This window comes from Pipra filicauda, unplaced genomic scaffold, assembly GCF_003945595.2.
Source record: "Pipra filicauda isolate LSUMZ 115617 unplaced genomic scaffold, ASM394559v2 scaffold97_size2427393_pilon, whole genome shotgun sequence".
NCBI lineage: Eukaryota > Metazoa > Chordata > Aves > Passeriformes > Pipridae > Pipra > Pipra filicauda.
Genome location: NW_024105175.1, coordinates 1,816,830 through 1,843,447, shown reverse-complemented (window position 1 = coordinate 1,843,447; position 26,618 = coordinate 1,816,830). Strand labels below are relative to the sequence as shown.

The 26,618-nt window shown below is 37.8% G+C and overlaps 1 long non-coding RNA gene across 2 annotated transcripts in view; it reads left to right on the top strand.

Moving 5' to 3' along the window:
* LOC120322502 overlaps positions 1-24,923 on the top strand; it is a 114,466-nt gene extending 89,543 nt beyond the window's left edge. For both annotated transcript variants that reach the window (XR_005562263.1, XR_005562264.1), the window contains exon 4: positions 24,883-24,923. This is a non-coding gene — a long non-coding RNA (uncharacterized LOC120322502). The remainder of the gene's footprint in view (positions 1-24,882) is intronic.
* The last annotated feature ends 1,695 nt before the right edge of the window (positions 24,924-26,618 follow it).

The window sequence follows — 26,618 nt, the reverse complement described above, 5'->3', positions numbered from 1 at the left end:
GGAGAGGAGGCATTTTAAACACCCAGAAAAAAGAAAAAAAACAAAACAAAACACAAAACCCCACCCCCAAATAATAAAATTTTTCACATAAAAATTTTGCAATTCAGATATGGAGCTGAGGAAGGAAAACATCAGTAATTTTTTTCTGGTTATAATTGTATTCTGCTTATCTGAAAAGAGTAAAACATGCATTATCTTTGCCTTTGTTTGGGCTGTTTTATTATTCAGAAATAGTTATTTGGAGTATCTTTCTGTCTTGTTCTGTGATGACTCTAGGGTTTACCAGGTTGCATTTCTCTACCAGACATCAAATTTCTAAGGATTTTTAAAGTATTTGTACAAATCATCTGCATATGATCCCCAAAGAGAGGCAGCCAGGTCATATAGCTATGTACACAGTATAATCTTCATAGAAGAGATAAGTATTCCTGGGGTATTATGCCACTGTATCACAGTTTTTAACTCCAGTGTTCCTGCATGTGCACTGTGGTCTTTACTGCTGTGTGTGTTTCAGTTTGGCCTGGCTCTCTTGCCGAGTCCAAGCTGTCTCCTCCCCCCTCCCGCTCTCTCAAGCAAGGGAAAAAAAAACAAACCACAGAAAAACTGAAAGAAGTCCAAACGAAAAGGAATTATATCAAAAATATATATTTACATATATTTACAATTATATATACAATTTGAATATATTGTACACACAGTAGGGAGCTCTTGAGGGGAAAAAAGGGGAAACAGGAGGGGGAAATAGGGATAAAAAAACCTAAAACCAAACATCCTTCAAATATTCCCATTAATAAGAGAGCTAGCAAATAAATACAAAAAATTAATTAAATGCTTCCATGAACGATACAGCAGAACCCTGTGAAGCACCAACCAACTCTTCCACTTCTCCCAAAGGGAACTGGAGACAATGGCAGGTTGGAGCAGGCAGGTCCTGGCTTATACAGGCGAAAACCATCTGCAGAGAGACCTGTTGCCTTCAGCCACCAGAAGTGAGAAGAGAGCGAGCTCTCTTATCTGTGCCTTATTTATATGTAGTGTTATGCTAAAGGATGATGTGGAATAATTCCTTAGATTTCTGATCCCTTTGCTAAGGAAGGCCTAAAAAATCCAAAAGTCAACCCATTACAACTGTGCTATCAGTGCAAGAAAGATCCTACTTTTCAAATAAATATTTAAATTTAGGAACGTTAACAATCCAATTCATGCTAATAGACCTATTCATGCATGTATACATGCAAAAAATGCCAGAATTAAAAATAAATTCCTCAGAATAAATATTCTACATATCTGTCTGTGAGTTAGTAGACCCTCATAAAAATGAAATGAGCTTAAGTTTCCTTTTGGTTTTAAACAAGATGTTTTAACTGCTAAAAAAAAAAAATAGATAAAGCTGTATGGCAATTTTCAAAAAAAAGAAATCAAGTTAAAAGGACAAGGAGAGAAGAGAGAGTCACTAGTCGTGTCCCCCAGGGATCAGTGTTGGGCCCAGTCCTGTTTAATATTGTTACTGGTGATCTGGATGAGGGGATTGAGTGTGCCATTAGCAAATTTGCAGATAACACCAAGTTGGGGGGGAGTGTTGATCTGCTGGAAGACAGGAGGGCTCTGCAGAGGTACCTGGATAGGCTGGAGAGATGGTCTGATTCCAATGGGATGAGATTCAACAAGGCCAAGTACCGGGTCCTGCACTTTGGCCACAACAACCCCATGCAGCACTACAGGCTGGGCACAGAGTGGCTGGAGAGCAGCCAGGCAGAAAGGGACCTGGGGGTTTGGATTGACAGGAAACTGAACATGAGCCAGCAGTGTGCCCAGGTGGCCAAGAAGGCCAATGGCATCCTAGCCTCTACCAGGAACAGTATCAGCAGGATATATCCTGGCCTGTATCAGCAGGACCAGGGAAGTGATTCTTCCCCTGTGCTCAGTGCTGGTGAGGCCACACCTGGAGTACTGTGTCCAGTTCTGGGCCCCTCAGTTCAAGAACAATATTCAGGTGCTGAAGCAGGTCCAGAGAAGAGCAATGAGGTTGGAGAAGGGACTTGAGCAGCCTTTTCTATGAGGAAAGGCTGAGGGAACTGGGATCATTTAGCCTGGAGAAGAGGAGGCTCAGGGGAGACCTCCTCAGTCTCTACAACTCCCTGAAAGGAAGTTGTAGCCAGGTGGGGGTGGGTCTCTTCTCCCAGGCAACCAGCAGTAGGACAAGAGGACACAGTCTCAAGCTTTACCAGGGGACGTTTAGGTTTAGGAGGCTGGATATTGGGAAGAAATATTTTACAGAGAGGGTAATCAGACATTGGAATGGGCTGCCCAGGGAGGTGGTGGATTCACTGCCCTTGGAGGTTTTTAAGATGAGACTGGATGTGGCACTCAGTGCCATGGTCTAGTAACCACGGCAGTCTTGGATCAAGGGTTGGACTTGATGATCTCAGAGGTCTTTTCCAGCTCAGTTGATTCTATGATTCTGTGATTCTATGATTTACATCTGAGTGTTAGATACATATCTGAGCTCTTTAGGGTCATGAAATCTATGCTATGTGGCTGAAAGCACAGCGCATTACTTTAGTACTGTCTCTCAGTCTATTAAAAATCCAACTATGAAAAAAGGTCAAATGAGAGCTGACAAAATGACTTAGATGTTTTGTTTGATGTTGCAGTTGTTTCTTTAGTTCAATTATTATTTTTTTATCACCTTGCCTAGCCTGCTGGGATGGTTAAAAGCAGAGCTTAAGCAGCACTGGACAAGCACTTTTGTTAAGAACCCAGACTCCCCATCATTTCCCTCTTCCTCCAATACCTGTGTTGCTCATATTTTATCCAATCTCAGTGCCGTTGCTTATTGACTGAGTTTCTCCAGGCTGTGAAGTATGGATGTTGGAGCCTTCCTAATTTGTAGGACCGTAGAAGATATGTCCACAAATACGTCTTCTATGTCCTCTCAAGACTTTAACCAACTTCTTCTACCAAAACCACAAACCAACTACCTAGTAAAAAGACAGATGTGATTCAAGTGTTACTGTGACAGTTCTCCTTGGAAGGTATATTTTGTGCTCCAGGCACAGGAGCTGAGGTTCTCCTGCAGCCCGTAGTGCAGACTGTGGTGAAGCAGCTGTGCTCCTGTAGCCCATGGAGGACCATGTGGATGCAGAGATCCAGCTGCAGCCTGTGGAGGAGACCCACACCGTAACAGGTGGATGCCCAAGAGAGGGCTGTGAACCCGTGGGAAGCCCATGCTGGAGCAGGCTTCAGGCAAGGACCTGCAGACCTTCAGAGAGGAGCCCACACTGGAGCAGGTTTCCTGGTAGGACCTGTGACCCTGTGGGGGACTCATGTTTGAGCTGACTGTGCCTGAAGGACTGTACCCTGTGGAATAGTGACCCACGTTGCAGTAGGTTGTAGAGAACTGTTGCCCAAGGGGTGGACTTACGTTGGAGAAGATCATGGAGAACTGTCTCTGACTGGAGGGACCCCACACTGGAGGGGTCTCCCTGAGCAGTGGCAGAAACAACCTGTGATGAACTGACCGTAACCCCCACTGCCCATCTCCTTGTGCCACTGGAGGGGAGGAGGTAGAGCTTGGAAATGAGGGAGGGGTGGGGGGAAGATGTTTTTAAAATTTATTTTACTTATCATTATCCTGTTCTGATTTTTTAAGTAATAAATTCAATTAATATCCCTAATTTAAGTCTGTTTTACCCATGACAGTATTTTCTCTCCCCTGTCCAGTTGTGCAGAGGAATGATAGAGCAGCTTTGGTGGGTGCCTGGCATCCAGTCAGGGTCAACTCACAATAAAGTGTTACTTGCTGAAGCCATTTATGTCAGGATCATCAAACATTTTAATTGTTTGCAGCTTAAACATTGTGTCTACTGATCAGCCAGGGCAATCTTTAGCAGAAATATGTATTGGGTTGAATCATCCTCTGGACATGTCTTTTATTTCTTAGTTAACTAGTGAATTGCGGATCTCAGTGATTTATCAGGTCCTTAGTTTCCCCTCCCTTACTTCTCTTCCCCATGCTCTGTGGCAACATGGCCACGGCAGGAGCAAGGATCTCTATCCAGGGGTGAGGCTGGCCTCGACAGGTTGGAGTCAGTCCTCTCTACCCCTACTGTCTTGTGACTGTTACTGTTGTGGGTTAATGTACATGTAGATAAAAAAAAAGAAACTGGTGAAATCTGAATATTGAATATAAGGAAGCAGAAGGAATCAGAACACTAGTGAACAAAAGTATTAAAAAAATCCTTCTTCCTATAGATTAAGACTATGGAAAAAGAGTAAGGAAGCAAGAGCATTACATAGAGAAAGAAGAAGTAATTCTTCATTCTAAGAGTGTTGCAATTAAATTAAGTGGCAAATATGCAGTCATTTCCTTCTGAAAATACAAGGTGGCAAGATATCTAGCAGTTTCTGGAACTTTAGAGAGACAACTTCTTCTATCAGTGCTACCTGAGCACTAATCTGTTCTGGTTCTCTCCTGCTGTCTCTCCCACTTCCTGAGGGGAAGGGAAGGGAAGGAAAGGGAAGGAATAGACTTCAGTAATAAAAAAAGATTGGCTCTAGTGATACGATGTACCAGGTTTTTTTTATGGAAACTGGTTGTCTCTTAAGGTTATCACAGACCTATTCACTGAAAACCCCAAATCTGTACTGCAGGGCATATAACCGCATCATTATATGGCATATAAACCATCATCTTCTGCTAGAGATCGATTGTAGAATCATTTTTTTGGCAGGCACTTTGATATGTTATCTTACAAAAAAGATGGAGTAGGATAAAAGTCTTCAGTCTTTATTCAGCCATAGGAGACTGTGATTTCCATCTCATATGGAAAAAATAACTTTATGCCTCACAGGCTTGTTGCAACATAAACCATAATGCCACACAGCGAAGAGAGTTTTTAATTTTACCACTATAAAGATGCCACTTTCAGTTGTGCTTTGTTTAGGTTATCATCCTTTTAGCATAATTCTGTCTTAGTTTCAACATCAAAAGCAAAAGCTGCATTAATAACCAGAGGATAAAATCAGTTATGCAGTTCTTCATGTGCAATGTCATTATGCAAATATAGGCAAACCTAATTTATATAAAGTAAAACACCTACATGGTGTAGACAGGGCAGTCTACAAGTTGAAAGATTTCAATCTTACTTACAGAGCTCCACTACAGTTGTTGCATGGAATTAATGAGTACTGATTTGTCTGAAACATTTTGAAGTATCTTCTCTACGAAATCAAAAGATCCTTTTTTTTTTTTTAAAGTTAATTACAGAAGATCATTTCAGTGCAAGACTGCTAGGAAAAAAAATACAGAAAATGTCACATTTTTAAATATGAATATTTCAGGTTAAAAATTAAGAGATCAGGCTCATTTGTGTTTGCCGTATACTTCCTCAATTTATCTATTTGCCCCATTAAATCTTCAAGACAATAACAATTCCCTTGTCCTCCTTAGTATCCTTCATATAAAATTCTGGTCTTCTTTTTAAAACTGCTTTCCGGATTAGTTATATTTATCTTTTTTTCTATCTATGGGAAAAACCTCACGAGCCTTCAGTAATTTCCTGGATTTCCTTTTCTGCTCTTCATACCTGCACACAGACACAATCACACACATAATTTTTTAGTTGTAAAACATGAAAATAGGTCACAAAATCAGAAAACTTTATATCCAGTTTGCAGTACCATAAGAAGTAAAACCTTCCTCTATTAAGAAAAAAGTCTCACAGTAGTTTTCTGCTGTTTTTTTTTTAAAGTCTAATCCAGAGTGAATGTCATAATGTATAATTTGAAAACTGTTCTCATTTGTGAGAATCTCTTAGGATTGTGGAGAGGGAAATCCAAGGAACAGTCTTTCTAGTTTCTTGGAAGATATATATTGAATTACAGTTCAAAATATTCCTATTAGATACTTTATAAATGTCATAGTTTCCAAAAAGGAGATACAACTCAGTAGTTGCAAGGATTCTTAAGATAGGGCCCCATGCAACGTATGTCCCCCCTAATGAACCTACTAATGAACAGCGAGTATATCTGGATATTTTATGTCAAGTTTTTCATAAAGTGCATTATTTTGCACTTTGCAGCTTTATTACTTTTAATATCTGTTTAAACTTTTTCATTCAGCTCCTTAGGGAAAAATAAATACTTTGGCTTGCTTCATCCTTATTTCACTAAGTATGTTGTTTCATAAATATTCCACAGTCATCTCTGAAAACCTCTGAACACTTAAAAAATGGTAAAAAATTCTTAAATCTTCTCCAGATGTTTGATATTTCACCTAAAACAGTAATTAAAATTATTTTCCTTCTATGTGTTTTGAAGCTTAAGAGCAGTAACCATGATTAAATTGGCTGGTAATACTTGATACATTTGTAATATTTATCTTGGAAGAATTATATGTTTGTTGTCTGACAAATATGAGATACTGTGAAAAAACATGTTTATTTATTTATATATGTTTTGGTGGGAGAAGATTGTCTTAAATGAGCTTATTAGTACATTGATATGGACCATTTATGAAATACATTCTTGATGTGTTTTTGAGTTGAAGATAACAAATTATCAAATCTGTTATTTCACCGGCATGTAGTGGTTATGAACCTTGGAATGACAGCATGGTACACCTTTGGTGTGACAATCTAGGTGATCAGCTAAAAAAGAGTAATATCTTTGCACTGAGGGAGATATCAAATACAAATACATTCACACAGTCTTGCTGTTACAACGAGGACTTTTAAAGTATTGGTTAAAATGTCCAGTGCTTTTAAAATTCCTCTTTAATTTCTGGTGGATAATATTAGCCAACTCTAAATAACAGAAAAATAAATATATGGAAAGACACATGCAATAGACAGAATTATTAAATTTCTGCAAAGATTTTGATGTTAGTCTTCATATGCAGTTACAAAAGTTCTTTTATTTTTCATATAGTTGTGAAGCACTTCTTTAAACAAAGCAAAACACCCACCAAAATTAAACTAACAAAAATTCCATAGATTTAAAAAAAAAAAAATCTCCATCTATGCTAAACTGAGGAAGATTTTCTTATGCAAAAATAGGATGTAGAATAGCTACTGCATTCTCTTTCATGGTTAAAAAGCAGAAAACAAGACTGTCTTTTTAAGACTTCACAAAATGTTAATATAAACCTCAGTTGCTGTATTTACATGCCGCCTGTTTGCTGGGTTAATTGCTCTGACTTCTCTTGTGATCAAGTGGAAGCCCAGCCATGTGACATAAATATGAATATTTGCATTTTAATCGAGGAAACAAGTAATTTATACTGTAACGGAATCATTCTTATAATCTTTTTTACAATAAAAGCTTCCTACTAGGACATAAACCTAATTTTCCCACTCTTTTAAAATATTAACTGGTTTTACTTTGAAAATTATTTTAGGGATAATACACTCTTGCACAAAATATTAGCATAACATTAATACTTTTATTTAAAGGTACTATTAATTTTGTCTTGCTCTGGCTTTTTTTCCGAGTAATTGTTTATCTTTTTACTATCAAAGAGCCTCACCCATATTTCTAGATAGTTATCTTCTAGGATATATTTAAGCAGTAAAGAAAATAACAGTTCTTTTTCAGGGAATTTTGAAACTGACTTGTTTCATACTGTGATCCTCTTATTGCAGTAAGGATTCTCTAGTCTTCACATGCTGGATAACAGCAGTGTTACTTACCCATATGCAAACATTTGAGTCATAGCAAAAAGCTGACAGTATTTCTCCTTCGCATTCATTGTTTCATTCTCATTAATTTGCCAAGAAAGTCTGTTGCAAGTTTTTATACACCGGGACACTAAATTATACAGTCTGAGACATTTGTATGCCTTTTTGTTATAAGTATTAAAATGATTTCTGAAATTCAACTTATGTTGAATGAAGAACCGCTCATATAGTAAAACCATATATATTTCTAAGAACAAGAAGAAGTTAATCTAGTAAGCGGTTTTGCTTTTGTATATCTTTGTTTTCAACATTTAGAAAGTGAAATTAACTAGATCAGGGAATATACTGCATCCTATATATGTTGCTACACTTCTTTATCAGTCTGAATTTTCACTGTATCCCTTGTATTACATTAGACATAGGGGTAATGTAACCATTATATCTGAAAGGGTATTGCTTTGCTTCCTGGATACAATATCATTGTAACAAATCCTGCTCTTTTTCAACTCACAGTTTAGCTTTCTCTTTTGACTTAGGCAAATAAAGATTATGCAACGGAATGGCAGGTGTTGTACATAGCATACATAGTGACATATTGAATTATTTAGAATTTGTCCTTGCAGAAAAATAGTCTTACTAGGAAAATTTTTAACTACTGTTGCAACTATGCTGCAAATTCATTAATAGAGGTTACAAATCTATATCTTAGAAACAAAGCTATTCTGCTGCTCAAGTGTACTAACAATCTAAAATTATTTTGTGAATAGGAAGGAGTCATTTCCCTAAATATTTAAAAGTATCCACTTACTTTATTTTCTTACAACTATGAGAATACAGTCTATTAGTGTTTCATTGTGACAGCAAGTCTGATGCCTGGATACTAATCTGAGTGTAGTCTGAGACCCACACTAAATCAGAGAATATATTCTTGTATTACCTTGTTATATGGGCCACACGCATTTTACTCAGCACTTTATCTTTGTAAAGTCTTATTCTAAATTACTTTTATTTAGCTGTCCAAGAATTGACGAAATTAGAGTCTAGATGTTGGTAAGTCAGTACTAATCATGTCATCTTTGTTTTCTCAATCTTGCACAACCAAGGAGAGTGGAAGAGTGGGATTTAAAAAGGCAAGGTGGTGTCCTTCAGTTTTGGTACACCCAGCCTGGCCTCATCGATCCATTGTAGCCTGTTAACAGAGAGAGTATGAAGTGTGAGAGGTCATTTGCATCTGACTCCTGTGGCAGGTACCTACAATTACCTACATGAATGATGATGTAAAAAAGCACCAAAGTTTCATTACAAAATGAGAACTGCTGAAAAATAAATTTAGTTGCTGCTACTGTCTTCACCAGCGGTTCTCACACCCTGAGAGAAAATCACTGTTGAGGAAACAGTGTGTACTCTCATAACTACAGGTGTAAGTGACTCTACCTATGATTCCTTAGAAAGAAAATATGAAGAAACTCAATAAAATGTGCATGAAAATGAAATTAAATAGGTGTTGATGTCATCACACACATACAAATACTGTAAGACATTCTAAAGCAAATCAAAATGCAAACAGCTACAATGCAGCTGTCTGCAATACCATTAGGCAGCAAACTGTATAGCTGGAATTTAGATTTTGTACTGGAGAAGTGTCTAAGCAGACAACCGAAGTTTTAGGGGCAAATGTTGCTCTCAGCAGTGATGCTACATGGCACATTCAGTACTGTATAAGATTGTCAATAAATATTGGAGGATGGACAAAGTAAAAACTGAGAGATTTTATAGAAAATAAAATAAAGTGAAAAATCAAAGATTAATCATACTTGATTTTAATAATGACTTCCCCAGAGAAAGGAACTAAAACAGATCATTCATTATAAAAAGCCAAAGAACAGTGGAGATAGCATGATGTAATCATTAGCTGAACTGGAAAAGAAAAAAAAAGAAAAAAGCAAGAAAGGGTGATAATTATGAAGCAAAGAGAAACATGAATGAAAGTGTTTTAAAGGGTTCCAATTATGTTAGCAGGATAGATTTTTGCATTCAATTGTCTAAAAATGTATTAGCAACCATGTTCACTCCAAAATGTCACAATCAGTTCTTCAGACAGGAAAAAAACAACACACAAACAAAGAAACAAATACACTCAGAGGCTGTGTATAATTCATTGGTAATTTTCTTCTTGAATATAATTCTTTTGAATTTATTGATAAATATGGTCTGTAAGTTCGCAGAAACAAATGCCTCAAATTTTTCCAAGACTTTGTCTTGTATTTCACCTGAGAAATTTGTATTTTTTCTTGATTTTAATTCCTTTAAAGATAGCTAAATTTTGTCCTTATTTAACAGCCTGGTTTCCCATCTCTGAAGTCAAGATGATTTACTGTTTATTCATTGGAACTTTAACCTTTGAAGTTTTTGGTCCAATGTGTTTTACCTGAATACTTACTGTTCATTAAAAAAAAAAAAAAGACAAGTCAAGTATTCAAGAATACCGAAATTAAAAGCAAGAAACATCCCCCCACATTTATTAACATGATAATGTCTAAGTATCTTAAAAGGTGTGAAGCTTTTCTATCTTTCCTTTCCAAAGCCTTTTCCTTCTCCAGATACTTAATCCCCATTGTCTTCTCAAGATATTTAATCCCCAACTGCCCTTTTTAATATTGAATCAAAAAACAGCAAATTATCTTTTAATGCCATTCTATGGAAATAGTCTTTTATTCTTACATTGAACATGCGAGTCTACCTGAGTCCCAAGTTTATTTTGCAATATATTTATTATTAATATTTTTCAATATTTTAACAGATTACATTTTTAAAAGAGGAATTCATTGATCTAATATCACTGCCATTGATGTTAATGTCAGCTGAAAGTCAATATAAACAGCTCAACGAGATTAAATATTCCCTGGCACATTCCATCAGAGTCATAGTTTAAGTCTGCATTTTTCCCACTGATGCCTTAAGGTCCATCTGTTTTTTTGATTTTTCTAATTTTTATAAGCTTTATAGGTAGTTATACAGTAGAAATAGATTTTAGAAGTAGCTGTATCCCTCACCCTTTAGCACAGTAGTTTACACATTCCTCAACCCCTATTAGCCCATTTCCATATCCCCTGAATTCCAGCAAAAATGTTTAGTCTCTTGTCAGAGTAGGCCCATTTTGTTTAGAGAACACTTGTATCTTGGCCTGAATCACAAAAGTACAGTCAAGAACTGGGTGAATATATGCCCCCTGTACCCTGAAGAAGATAAAGATGATGAAGAAGTGATCTCGAAAAACCCCCAGCCCCAGTTCCCAGGGGGTGTGATGGGGGTGGATCAGGGTAAAAACCACAGGATGGAAACCTCTAGGATTGGACAGACAATATTATAAATTGTAACATCTGTACAGAGGGGGGGATGCACACGTCTTGTAATCTCATGCCTCAGAGGCACAAATTAAAATCTTTTCTTTATCTCACCTCTAAAACTAATTTGCCTCAGAGGTTTTTTTCTCCCTGAATTTTCTTTAGGCTTCACCACTGACTAGTTTCTGTAAATCCAGATAGATGTTTAATGAGTAAAATACAAATTGTAAATAATTAACTGGTAATTGATCTTTTGCTTTCTAACAATAGGTAAAATATTGATCTTACTGTACTTCTACTTATTGACTGAAAATTATTAGGACAGTATTTTTTAAGATATGTATAACCTACTGCCATATATTAATGCCACCTGTTAAAATTATACAGCTTATTTTACTGATAGATACTATCAAGATCAGCCTAACCACCCTTATCACATTAAATCATAATATACATTCATATTTGCTGGGAACTTCAAATATAGGATACCATTTGTGAAGTCTCCTAAATTGAGTCAGAAATAAAGTAGACAAGCTCAGAGTTCATTGCATATTATCTTTGGAGGCATGCAAATTATTTCTGCACCATTAGACATATTTCTAATTTCAATTGCTCTTCATTATATAGGGAAAAAAAAGGAACTAGAGTGTATGTCCAAATGGTTTTCCATTTCACTTGGACTCAGCATCATTTTACCTTTTGTTATCCATGATGTACTGGTATCTCAAGCATGAAATTATGAAGCTAAATGTACAGGAAACTTTCTTTATGCTGGATATATTTCCCCCCAGCATCAATTACCCTTTCTGTACTTCTTTTCTGTTTGGTTACTTGGTATGAAATTCTGACACTTTTTATACAGTACAAACTGTACACTGACTTCTCCAAAGTACTGTGGCTTCTCACAAGACTGAATCCATACATACTTTGACTTAATCAATCTGGTTACCTCAGAAAGCTATTTTTTTTCCCACAGTTGTCACTTTGGAAAGGCAATTAGGTTTACCTACTTAGTGAGCACTTGCTACAGAAATCCTTTATAAATTTGTTAAAAAGCTATTCTTGTGCCAAAGTAACAAAATTTAACTAAATTATTTAAATGTTACAACTGTCCAATATCTTCCAAAAAATCTAGAGCCTATTCAATTACATTTCACTCCACATTTTCTCTAAATTCTTAACTTACTCTAGCTGTTACTATCTTAAATGTGCACAAACACATAAAAGGTCTAAGTAAATTGATGGGGATTTTTCTTTCATTGGGAGCCCTCTGTGTTTGAGTAACAATACTATAATTTTATTCAAGGTTTCACTTCTTACAGAACACAGAATCAACTGAATGGCCTCCTGAGGAAGATGTCTAGCCCTTTATCATAGGTTTTAGGAACACTTAAGATCAAGAGCAAGAAGTTAAAAGAAATGGGAATGAAAACTGATATATGCTTCAGTGGCATGGAACTGAACTTCTACAGGAAAGGGGTAGCTGTGAGATCTCTGAGAAGTTTTAGGGTATTTCACCCTACAACACTCCTTACAATTACTATGTCTATTGCTTTGACTCCAATTCCTGTGTCAGATTTTACGGTGGATTTATTAATCAGTTTCTGTACTTCAGGTTCATTCAAAAGATTTTCTGCCTCGTTTGTTTATTAATACCATAGCTTCAATAAAAGGGAAATACTTTCACACCACATAATGTTCTGACGCTACAGTCTTGAAAAAAAAAAAATCTCTGTGCATGAATAAACACTATGAGTAGCTATTGTTTATATTACAAATTCTTTCCTTGTACCATTTCTGTGTTTTCTCCAACAAATATAAAAATTTAGATGAAACCTAAATAGAAAATTTGCAGTCTGCTTTGTCAGTATTTATGTGGCATGTATTCACAATATTTGTCAGTATTTATGTGGCATGTATTCACAAGAAAAATCTGAATTTTTACTATAACAGTGGTTTAAAGAGCTGATGCCTAAATTCTATTCAACTTCAGTTTATATGAAAAAAACCAACTACTTGATTCAATAATGTGAGATTCATTCAAGTAAAACAAGCCTAATTGTTTTCATTATTAATGTATAGAGTAAAATTCTCATGGACCATGTCCTCTCACAATAAGATAATCTAATTAATTAATCAGTAAATAATGTATGAGAAGACAACATTCAAAGCATTCTGAGACTGTGGACTTTATTATTATTAGATATGCACCCATACTTTACTATAAAGTAAGTAAGTTTATCTGAAACAACTACACTCATATGATTTTGAAAGGCAAAAGCCTATTCATGAGTAAATTCTATAGTTCCAGTTAAATTCGAAGTAGAAGTATTTAGCAGATATTAATGTGAATAGCAGTTTTGTTCAAGACAATATTTTGCTTAGACACCAAAATTTTAAAGTAGGAAGCAAAGACTGAATATTTCTGAGAGCAAATTAGTGATATAAAAGGCTATTTAATTTAGTTATCCTGTTGCTTGCTAAGGTTTTTCTTGAGGTAAATTTCAAAGCTGTTAAACAAAATATTTTGAAAAAATAATAATTTACATTATTCCTGTAATTATATAGAAAGCTTTTGTATAGCCTTGGAGACAATTAGAATAGATTCTTCCTCTCTTCCATTTTTTTTCTCCATGTTTTCTTCTTAGTTTTTTCTATTCTTCAGAATTATCTAAGAAGATCCTTTGTCATATATAGTTCTTTGTGCATCCTTGTGATCTTGAATATCATCGTCTACATCTGAACCAGGGGACAGAGGAACTTGTTTCCCTTCTTCCATACTGAGAGATTCACCCTACCTGTTTTAGTGCAAATTATTAAGTTTTCAGAGAAGAGGACTCCCAGGTCTGTCCTTCAAGGAAAATCAGCTTCTCGACTAGTTAGAATGTCAAACTCCACTTTGTTCCTCTTCATAAGTGAATTAATTCTGAGTTATTTTGTCTATGCAGCACTCCAATTTCTTTAAGGGGAATGGAAAATTTATGCTTCCTAACTTAACCTACCTTTTAAGGATGAAATACTATTACACAAAGAAAGTATGTTGTCCATTAACTCTCAAGACAAAAACCACACAGAAATGGTGGTCTGGCTACATTTTTACTACGTACCCTGGCAGTGCTCTCCTGAGCCAAACCTGAACAAAGTTTTTCTCCTCTTCACAGCTGTTCAGTGTGAGTCAGCACACTCCCTAAACAAGGAATATTGTTAGATAAATTGTCAATGTTGTGGTTATGTGACAGGCTAAAATAGATCTCCCACACACAGGTCAGTTTCCAATAACTTGTCTTTGGGAAGTGGTCATTGTGAGCTAGTCTGATCAGAAGTACCTTTAGAAATTCTGAGTAAAAGATATCTCTTGTTGAGTATTGTTGTAGTGGGTTGACCCTGCATGGACTCCAGGTACCCACCAAAGCCGCTCTGTCACTCCCCTCTGCAACTAGACAGAGGAGAGAAAATATAACAAAGGGTTCATGGATTGAGATAAGGACCTGGGAGATCACTCACCGATTACAGTCACAGGCAAAAAAGACTTGAAGTGGGGATATTAATTAAATTTATTACTAACAGAATCAGAGCAGGATAATGGGAAGTAAAGCAAACCTTACAAACACCTTCCTGCCACCCTTCCCTCATTCGCAGGTTCTAGCTCCTCCATGGCACAGGGAGACAGGGAATGGGGATTACAGTTAGTTCATCACAGGTTGTTTCTGACACTGCTTTGAGAGAGGAATCCTCCCATGGGAGACAGTCCTTCATGAACTTCTCCAATATGAATCCATCCCACAGGCAACAGTTCTTCCCAAACTGCAACATGGGTCACTTTTCCATGGCATACAGTCCTTCAGGCACAGCTTGCCCCAGTGTGGGTCCCCCACAGGAAACCTGCTCCAGCATGGATTTCTCTCTCTGTGAGTCTACAGGTCAGCATGGGACTTCTACAGAATCACAGCCTCCTTTGGTCACCCATCTGCTCCAGTGTGGGCTCCTCCACAGGCTGCAGGTGGATCTCTGCATCCCAGTGGACCTCTACAGGCTGCAGGGGTTCAGCTGCTTCACTATGGTCTTCACCACAGGCTGCAGGGGAATCTTTTAGCTCCAGTACCTGGAGCACCTGCTCCCCCTCCTTCTCCACTGACCTTGGTGTCTGCAGAGTTGTTCACATGTTCTCACTCTGCTCTTCTCTGACAGCAGTTTTATCTGTGCAATAATATATTTAAGAAGGAAAAAAAGCCATCACAGAGGCATTACCAACCATCCTGATTGGCGTGGCCTTGACCAGCGGCAGGTCCTTCCTGGAACCAGCTGGCATTGTCTCTTCCAGACATCTGGAAAGTTTCTGGCAGCTTTTCACAGAAGCCACCCCAGTAGGCCCCCCTACTACCAGAGCCTGGTCACAGAAACTCAATACAATTTTCCAGTGTGCATTTTATTAGTAAAACTTGTCATATATGTCTTGAGCATATTCCTTCACTCTGGAATAACAATCAGATGAATAAATCATAATCAATACGTATCTAACAAGATGACGTATTAATGAAAAAGCTTAGAGAAGATAGAACATTTCTATGTTTCATCTACTTTTACAAATACATGACTTTTTCATACCTAAAGTCAAGTAAATTTATTAATTTATTTTGTTGAATAACTTAAATTGACTCTGGTAACAAAATGATTGTGTCATCTGAATATTTTCAGGTATAAGTATCATGGTATGGAATAATACAGTTTTATCCATATGTTGCACGGAAGTCTATGTTTTTATGCTCAACAGCTGGTCTGTCACTTCCCTTCTAGCATTATAGAAACATTATTATCTTTGTCAGTAACCTAGCACAGTTGACAAGGACAAAAAAGGAACATTTCTTCCTGTCACATAAAACATCATCATTTTATTAGCTGACAGCAGGTCCTCAAGTTCACATCAAATACTACTGACAAAACAGATGCATTTCTTTACTGGGAGGGTGGCCAGACACTGGAACAGGCTTTCTAGAGAGGTGGTCGATGTCCCAAGCCTGTCAGCGTTTAGGAAGCACTTCGACAAGGTTCTTAACAACACGCTTTGAGTTTTGATTGGCCTTGAAGATGTCAGGCAGTTGAACTAGATCACTGTTGTATGCCCCTTCCAACTAAAATATTCTGTTCTATTGATCTTAATTTAATAACTTAAAAGACTTTCCTCCCCTCAAGTGCAATGTTAGTTACATGTTACAGAGGATTTGCAACTTTTCGTAATAATGAACTTTCTCCAAAGAAATATGTTTTCCTCTAGTATTTAATTCACATTTGAAAATTATTAACCTACTTTACCCTACTTTTGTTGTCATTGGTATTGATGTGCTGTGGTCATTAATGTAATATGATGTTTTCTAATATTGTATTCTTTTGACTATTTTAAGAATGTCACAAAATTAATTGTTAATGACTGATAATGTGAAACAGCTAGTAGCACTAGGATCTTGTAAGAGCAGGTAAGAAGAGATTCAGGTCATAACATATTTTAAGCAAGAACTTTACATACCCTACTGGTCTATAAGGTCAATATTGTTATAAGTTAGTTTTGAATTATTAACTCAGACATGAAAGGCTCCCAGCATTATTAAACTCCTCCATCTTTCATCTATTATTCAGAGTGGTCTTTACATCTTCAAAAGGAAGATGCTGCAGATGTTCAGTTTTCAGAATCTTTAAAACTGCATGGTTTTGCAGCTTTTCTCAAAGTTAGAATGTTAATAAAACATTAAAATTCCTTCATATAATGTTTTCTGAACTCTATTCAGTTAAGAGCTCATCATTTTCATGTTCGTTATTCTGCCTACAATGACAAGAATAAATGATTGTCACAATATTGTTTCAAAGAGAAATTCCCCAAAAGAGGAAGAAAATCATAGGGTCTCATTTAAAGAACCTCTGGACTTCTACAGTGCAATGAAGGCTATACAACAGGGACCTCCGTGTATGTGGAACAAGTGCTGCATTTAAAATAAGCTTCAGAATAGAAAAATGAAGGAGAACATAGCTGAAAAAAAAAGTAATTTGAAGTTTATATGCTATATGCTACATACTACATCAAAAAGATATGAAGACAATACTATTGGAGGAGGTATTAAGAAAATATTCAGTTCAAAACAGTGTATTTTAACTGTTCCTCAGGAGCTCTCCTGGCTATAAGATAATCTTCAAGGAAGATTAAGGTATTATTTTCCTAAATTATTTTGGCCTTGCTGGGCTTTAGTATTAGGGAAAAAACTAGATTCAGAATATATATATATCCAACAAATTAAGTAGGTCCTCGAACACTGTATTAAGATGTATCTCTCTACCTTGTAAAGTGATATCCACATTATACTGGTAAGTGCATTATAAGTCCAGAGGAGTAAAAGACAATTTGCTATACTTATTTAGGGAAAGCAAGAAGCTGTGAAAACTTACTAGAGGTGTCAAGGACAATTCTATTTGGAAATCTCAGGCTTTCTCCAAGTTGAAGCACCTGGCTTATACATGAAGAGCTAGAACTGTTTTTCTCTCCAGAAGTCCCTATGGTTATTCATTGGGAAAACAGCATGAAAATTTTGAATTTAAAAGGTAATACTCTTTGTCAGAGAGTTTTTCTCATAATCTTTCCTATCCTGTCCCCTCAGAAAGATAATGCTTTAAACATTCCATAGCTAAAATAAAAAAGCAAATACCTGAGTAGAAATCCTGGAACCAGGAGTCCTTCCTTTTCTGCTGCATGTTGTAACTATTAAGTCAAATAGCCATACTTTCTTTCACTTGCTCTGTCTCCATTTCCTTGAAATGTTGCATTCTTTTTTTGCATTACATCTGACCTTTACCAGAATACTTGAAAAAATTTGAGATTTCATGGTCCATGAAGATAATCTTTTTATAAAAGTGTTTCAAACGGAAAAGAATCCAGAGTTGCTCTTTACACACAAAGACAAGATAACAACAACTCAAATGTCAGAGTCTAACACTCTCTCACCAGATTCTTTTAGACATTCCTCATGTGGGGAATTTAATGACTAATAACAAGTTTACTTGCTTGAGGTATTTGATGTTACATAGATTTTGATTTAGCAGAGCAATAAAGCACTGTATATAAATCATAATACAGGCGCAAATTGTGCATAGCAGAGTGTACTAATTGCAATACAATTTAGTTTACAATATAAAAGAGATTCTCGTTACCATTCTCTATAATATACTCACTATGAAAAAGCTGGGTATCCCCAAAATGTGGAAAAGAACATAAGTACTTAAATCAGCTCAAACCCATTGTTCTCCTTTAATATTTGTTGATTATTCATTTTCTATGCTGCACAGTTACCTAAGTTATTTATATAATAACCCCCACCATAATGGTCTGATTAACTCAAGAAGACATTTATAATCTTTTGGTTAGCTCAGGGACAAATAGTAACAGCTGGTTGATTCACTGAGCTGATATAACTGCTTGATTTGGTCAGCTAATATAACTAGTTGATCCACTCAGTGGTTGTAGTCACTTATCTCAATTAAAAGCCATCCCTGGTTCCCTTTGTGCTGACATAATTTCAGCCTCATTTTCAAAAGCTCTGGTCAACCCTTCCCCACAATTTTCCTTGAGATTCATGAGCATATTTTCCTTGTCTATGTTTCTTCCACTGTAGTGGTTTATTGATCAGTCTCACCAAGAAAGCACAGTTTATTGGGAACAGGTAATTTGGCTAAAACTCATGTGAAAAAGGAAATTATCCATTTAAAGGGATATCCATCTATTCTAATAGATAATTCTTCATATTTTTAAAACAAAAACCTTATCCCGATAAATACTTTTACTTTTCACTACCATCGCACTACTTTCTGGAGATTTATCTGAAATGTCCCAACATTTTTCTGGGAAGAAACAAGGGAAATGCCTGGCCTAAATAGCTCCAAAATGAGTTCTATGTTGTTTCCAGGTGAAGTTTCATAATTTTTTTCTTTTGTGGCTTTCTGTTTGGATATTTGTGTAGAAACACAGATACTACCTTTTGTTCTGCATAACACTGCATTTCCCACTTACTGTTTCCATTTTTACAAGCATGTCAAGATGTCACAGCTATAGGAAGTTTTTTTTTAGTTTATTCAATTTTCCAACATTGTTTTGGAGGGACTGTCTTTAAGAATGAATTGCCCCACCCTGGTGGTGCTGGGTGGGAAGTGGAAGAAAAAAACTGGTCAAGGAGGGAACGAAACCTTTTCTCTCCTTCAGATAATGTGGGCTGGTGCCTACAGTTTGCATGGTGCCATCCTTTGCTGGGGCTCCAGCTGCCACTGCTCCCGGACCTGCTACTCCCAAGCCCATATCCGACACAACCAAGACACAAGAGTTCTTATCAGCTTCATAAAAAAGAAGTGAACTAAATCACATTGCAGAACTTACATCAAGGAAAATGGTTTGCTTTCTAGCTTTTGATTCTATGATTCTTTCAAGTTGTTACATTCTAGAACTCCAGATAAAGAATTCATGTGACACTGCCAAAGCTATTTTTCAATAGACTTCACTGCATATTTGCAAATTATATTTCTGAAGTGCTTGTTTTTAAACTGTTTAACTAACTGTGATTAGTTAAGATCCAATATTTTCAATATCAAGGCAGAAATAAATTATTTTTGACATCATTAGTAGCTTAGGGTTTTCATTATTACTGTTAGTAAATGCAGGTTTCTCTGTCTTAAGTAAATGAAACAGTACTGGGAGTAAACATGTATCAACTCATTATGGTCAACCCACCAAACGAAAAGGAACATGGGAATAAAAATTTCAGATAATAAATCACTGAGAATCTGACATCTTGAAAAAATAAGTCTTTTCAGAAAATGCCATGGCATTGTACCCAGAGGCACCATTTGCTCTGTATTATAGAAAAGATCTATTCCCATTTGTTCTTTGACAGGAGATGTAAGGCAAGCAATCAGCCAAGCATGGCATGTATCCTATCGAAGGGTCTGAAGGAGAGGCATTTTAGGTGGCGGACGCAGTTTTGATGTTGTATCTTCTTATATCATAATGGTTTTTTGAAAAGATTTCTGCACAAAAGACTCCTGCACTAAAGACTCATCCCCATACTCCTATATGTACAGGGGTGTACACAGAGGCAAATTTATTTTTTTTCTAGAGTTTATTTGTACCAAAAAATTCACATCAAGCGAAAGCAAAATTAGACAAAGAAAACTACATCTTCTCTCCACAAGATTCTGACAAGATAGCTGACTAAGAAAGTTAATCTACTCAACAAAGAGGATGGTAAAATCTGAAAGTCTACTAAAAGAAACTCACAGTGCCTTCTTTTAAGAAACAATATAATGGTATGTCTTCTCATAAAAAAAAAACCACCATAGTTTAAGTAGGTGTCATGGTTTAGCCACAGCTTGGAGCAAAATACACAGCCACTTTCTCACTCTCCCCCAGTGAGACAGTGGGAGTCGAAAGGGTAAAAGCGAAACAACTCAGGAATTGAGATAAAAAATGTGCTGGCCCTTCAGGACCATCTGTAAGGATTTTTTGGCCAGAATTGCAGTTGGGAGTGGTCTAGCCTTTTGTCTGGTCCAGTCTGTTCTGACCCGCTGCATCTCTCAGGAGCTGCAGAGATGTGGAAGGAGACAGCCTGACTGGGTGTGTTGGTGCTGGCCAGCTCTGGCTGTTTGCTGGGGGCTGCCAAGAGAGGCAGGATGGTCAGCAGTGCAGTCTCTCACATGGAATGGCCAGAGTGGTGCCCCCAGCCCTTCCATAGGCAGAGAGACCCTGAGCACCCATCACCAGACTTTGCCTGGCCACTGGCTCCAGCCTGAAGGGCTCTGAATGGACCCAGGTCTCCTCTTACTGGTGCACAGTAGTCACGCTACTACATGGTGGTGGTGTCCCTCAAGGCAGAACACCAGTTGGTTGCCTTTGGCATCACAGGAAGAACAACGAAGGAGGTGCTTTGGCCTGGAGAAGGAAACAGGCTAGTGTATATGGCAGCTGAGGCTGACAGTGTCACCAAAGGAACTAACCAAGGGCAAATGGCCCTGAGCTGGAATGTGACAGAGGTCTTTGAGACAACTTGGCATTGAATGCCAAGAGTCCTTGCTACCAGGACTATCTCAGTTCTCTCTGAGATAAGGAGCATGGTCAGAGCCCCAGGAACACCTGCTATTGCTTGAAGGACCACTTGGTCATTTGTAGAAGGAATCACCTTCCTCTCTGTTTGTGCAGAACCCCTATGGAAAAAGACTGTTTCTTCTTCTGTCCTTTATACCCTGGAGGTATCCCTTTACCTCCTGGTAAGAAATCCAGAGATCTGTCAGACCATGACTGGAGCATCTGCAGCCGCACAGTCAGCAAGTAGATATCTACTTTAGTGACTTATCCTGCTGCTTCTGGCTGCTGCCTTCCTCGAGCTTATTGGCACTGCCCAGCATCACATCAGCTAGTCTCTGATATAGATCTGCAAAAGCACCATCTGCCTCCAGTGTCACTTCTCTGCAGTTGAGCCTCTCCTGATCCCAGGCCAGGCAGATCCAGGATGTGTCTGCCCTTAAGGCATTGACAGTTTATAATTAAAAGTTTCTTTCTACCTATAGAAATTGGATCACAATCTTTATCTAATGTCAGCTATGATTGACCAAAGTTTGCTTGGATGGGCTGCTTGAGCCCTGTGATCTATAGTTTCCCTTATAATCTAGGACTGATGCGTTAAAGTAGTTTTCCCCAGATAAGGGAAAAGGCTGACAAGAAACAGATCTTGTGTAGGTAGGGTAATGCTTTTTATTGCACCAATTTTCTTCCTCCTAATAAGGCTGATAGTATGAAACTCACCCACGGGGGAGGTACCATGACATTCCCAGGCAAGCCTGAATGTATGTAATCCATTGAAGTCTTTGTTGCATGAGCTCCCACTGGATCAAGACTGCGACCATCACTCCAACCAGGGACATTGAAATTGCAGCAATTAAGTTTTTTCACTGGATCCACAGGTGGTGATACAGTCCCTCTCCACTATCTACTCTTGTCCTTCTCTTCTTTCTTTTCTTTATGTATTTTATTCATTTTTTTTAATATTTTGATAAAAAAGAACCAAAATCCATATATACTTTTTTTCCACTGCAACCAAATTGTTTTAAAATAAACCTGCCTCACGTATACACTGATCATTCAGTGTAGTTTCACTCTAATCCACCCCAATGGATCCATGAACAAGAATCCCAGTTGCCCTGCCTCAGAAGCAGGTTGTAACAGTTAGGTGACATTGTTATTACACCAACCGAATTCTGATTAGCCAATGCAGCAGCCTTTATTAAATATGATCAGGAAGACAGTTAAAGGGTATTCAGAACACTATCTTCAAGTGAAATAAATGCTTTTTCCCATTTATTTTTGTCCTATCAACGGCAAATGTTGTTTCCCTTTTCTCTCAAATTTTTATCCAGCTTGTCATGGATAAAAAGTGATAATGTAAAGGGAACGATGGAGAATGAGAAAGTAGAAAGGTCTATCATAAAGCTCAGCTGATTCCTATCAACAGAGAGAGACAGTATGAAGGTTTGATCAGCCTAGAATTTAGAGATAAAACGATTGCACAGAAGGAACTGAATTGTGATCTTCATTTATAATTCCGTACCAGGAAAGTTGAAAGCTTACCATACTATACTGCTGAGGGGAAATACCAAGAGATTGGTAATCTTTTGAGGAAAAAACCTATGAATCGTAAAATGTAGCTTTCAATTTTTTGCCATCAGTTATCAGGATGCAACAGTACATTAGAAAATCAATGTCTGAGAATCTTCTAGAGCTCTGGAAATTGTAGTAAAAATATTTTAGATTGGTGTTTCCAGAGAGTGAGTATTAACACATGGGGGTAAAATAAGAGTGAGATAAATGTTATAAAAATGTCCTGTGTTGCTAACACTTACAGGAACAGATCAGCAAGACCCTAGCAAACCTGCAATTGCTCAAGACAACCGGTTCTGAAAGAGAGACACTGACTAACCACTGATGACTCAGAGAAGGGGGGCAGTATAGAGACATCAAACACTGTCAGCTCTTAAAGAGTAGAACAAGACACACCTAAAATCAGAATGCCCTCAGGAGGAACTCAAGAAGTGTGGGGAAGAGCTTGACACTTTAATCCTCCATACAAGTAATCCTGTGCAAACTACCTGGATATAGGCATCTTAGTGCATGAACACTCACAAGTTTTTTAAATGTGAGTTGGGACTTGTGGGTATGAGAGTGTGAGAGACTGAAATCAGTTGTGGTTTAAAATATGTTCATCTTTTTTCCTATGAGGTCATGAACTAAGCTACATTGCTACTACAATGTTGGAACATTATTTCCTTCAGGGTAGTCTGGAAATTTTTATGTTTTCCAGAGTCTGCAAAAGATATGTATACTGCCATAAACAATCCAACATGCGTTTGTGTAATTACAGCCTCTGAGACTAAATGCTCTGTTTGTCAAAATGTGGTCATCTTTAGTGCTGAAATGCAAAAGAGAATCAGCATTTTAGGACTGGGTTCATTTCAACCTGACATTCTTCACAGCTAAAAAAAAAAAAAGTTCAGATGAATTGAAACCACCAGGAGTCAATACCAGATGAATACCTCATGGTATTTCTCAGTATCAGACTACATACAACTAAATTTAGATGTATAAATGTAGGAAAGCAAATAAAGTGCCTAAAAATGTACATTTAGAGCAATTTTAGATGCCCTAGAATACTTCAGATATGTGCACCTTTCATCACAACATAGGATCTATGGGTATTTTTCTAGTTTAAGGTACAACTTCACAGATCTCCCGTTGAACTAAGTTCAGTGTCCTGTGGGACTTCACAGGGCATATGAGACTCCAGACAGAACAGGAACATACTCTCCAGCTGGAGATGACATTGACCATTGCAACATAGACTTCTATCACCCTCCAGCCATCAACTGATCACTCAGTTTGAGAAAACTTGTACCCTGTGCAAAAATTCCAATCAATTACGTTTATTAACAAGCACTCTGCCCTTCAGTACCTGTCTATCCAGTCCATGGTGTGTTCGTTCTGTCTGGTTGTCTGTTTTCCTGTCCTTGAACACAGCCTGTTTGTTATCTGGACTCAACATTCCTTAGTTTTAGTATGTCTTTGGCAGTACCAAGCATTCAAAAATCTTACAGTAAGCAGTGATTTGGCAGGATCCCTGGAAATGTCCTCATGTCCTCTACCCATGGCATGTATTTATTGGGTGATGGACCAGCAGACTGCTGTCATAAACCCACTCTATTTTATATTACAAACCTACTGGCAGATCTCAATGATTCATAAAATGTGTGAGGTGTTTTATTGCAGAGAGGACCACATAGCTGTGCATTTTAAATTAATGAAATGACATATTTGTATGTAAATATATTGAGTACACACAAGGCTAGCAATTTATTAAAATTAAACATGCTTAACACTGAGGTTTAAGCAACTGTTCTTTACAAAGTCTTAGCAAAGAGTTCAGGCTACACAAAGAGGTCACCGTGCTTGTCCAAACATACTGTATTCACTGTGTTCTTGCTATCACTGCTAGGAGTCTATACTCTAGCTGTTTCTACACTTTCTATCAGTGAGCTCTCCAGTTGGTGTTCCATCCTCCTTCTCCTATATAAAGGTTCAACCAGACAGTGTACCTGATTGAAAGTTTTATGTCTTTATCCTGACAAAAAATTAGTTTACTGGAGCGATATGGGAGATACCTGGAAATGAGCAACCATTCTGACAATGTCAAAGATTTTAAAAATCCTTTAAAAATCGTGAATTTAGATTAGTTTGTTTTAAATACACTAAAATCCAATGCTGACTTGAATCATTCCTGCCCCTGTAGGTGGGACAATTCAATGAAGGAATAAAGGCGGAATACTGGAGGTGAGAAAATGAAGATTGAAAGGAGAGCCTCGGATTTAGCATTCTTCCTGACTCTAAGTAGATATGGACTTTATGAACTGTTTAAGAATATGCATTTTGGATTTTGGGTTGTGTTTCATATTTTGTTGTATGATTTCCCATGTTCTGTACTTTAAGTTCTAGTAATTTCCTTTATCCCTCATGGTCATGAGTCCTGTTTTCCCATTGGTTATTATTTGATGCGGTGCAGCACTTTCCCTATATGGTTATGACATCCCCTTAGTTTGCATGCTCCTCCCTAACTCCTCCCCAGTTACACCCTCTTGCTAGAATGCTCTCACCTTACCCTATATAAGGTGGGAGCCATTTTGAGTGAGTTAGTCAATAAAGGCTTTTCTTCTCACCGTCAACCCTGAGGTATACAGACTCTCATTTGTCCCACCTCTGACAGCAGAAAGTTAACATTTTGATGTTAAGATATTAACAACCACCTACTCATACTTTCTCCTAATGAAAGAAAAGAGAGGGTCGGGAACTGAATCATTAAATCAAACATTAATTACAATTAGTGAAAATGTCGGAGCAATGTCAGAACTCAAGCACAGAAGAGATCTCTTCACATTTCTACAACTATAAAGGCTGTTTACCTGGCAGGATTTTGGTGCTGGGGGAGCTACAGGGATAGCTGTTGTGAACAACTGTTAGAAGCTTCTCCACTGTCCAGTAGAGCCAATGACAGCCAGCTCCAAGATGGACCCCCCACGGGACACGGATGAGCCCTTCAGATATGGTAGTAATGCCTCTGCGATCATATATTTAGGAAAGGGAAAAAAGTTATTGCACAGAAGTGAATGAAGCAAGAGAAGAGAGAGAATATGTGAGAGAATCAACTCTGCAGACATAGAGGTCAGAGAAGAAGGAGGGGGAGGAGGTGCTCCAGTCGCCAGAGCAGAGATTGCCCTGCAGCCCATGATGAAGACCATGGTGAGGCAGGCTGACCCTCTGCAGCCCATGGAGATCCGCAGTGGAGCAGATATCCACCTGTGGCCTGTGGAGGACCCCACTCCAGAGCAGGCAGATGCCCAAAGGAGTCTGATCCTGTGGGAAGCCTATGCTGGGCAAGCTCCTGGCAGAACATGTGGACCCATGGAGAGAGGAGCCCACACTGAAGCAGGTTTGCCAGCAGAACTTGAGATTGTGTGGGAGACCCATACTGGAGCAGTCCATTCCTGATGGACTTCACCCCACGGCAGAGACCTCACTGGAGCAGTTTGTGAGGAACTGCAACCTGTGTGAAGGAGTCATATTGAATATGAGAATTTCTTGAAGGACTGTCTCCTGAGGGAGGGACTGCATGTTGGAGCAGGGGAAGAGTATGAGGAGTACTCCCTCTGAGGAGGAAGGAGCAGCAGAAACGACATGTGATGAAGTGACCACAGTCCTCATTCTTCATCCCTCTGCGCCACTGTGGAGGTCATCAGGAATAAAGTTAAGACCAGGAAGAAAGGAGGAGTAGGGGGAGGTGGTTTTAATATTTGGGTTTACTTCCTATTATCCTATTCTGATTTGATTGATAATAAACAGAACTATTTTCCCTGAGTTAAGTCTATTTTGTCCGTGATGATAATCGGTGAGTGATCTCTCCCTATCCTTATCATGGCCCATGAGCTTTTTGTTATATTTTTTTCACCTGTCCCGCAAAGGAGAGGAGTAGCA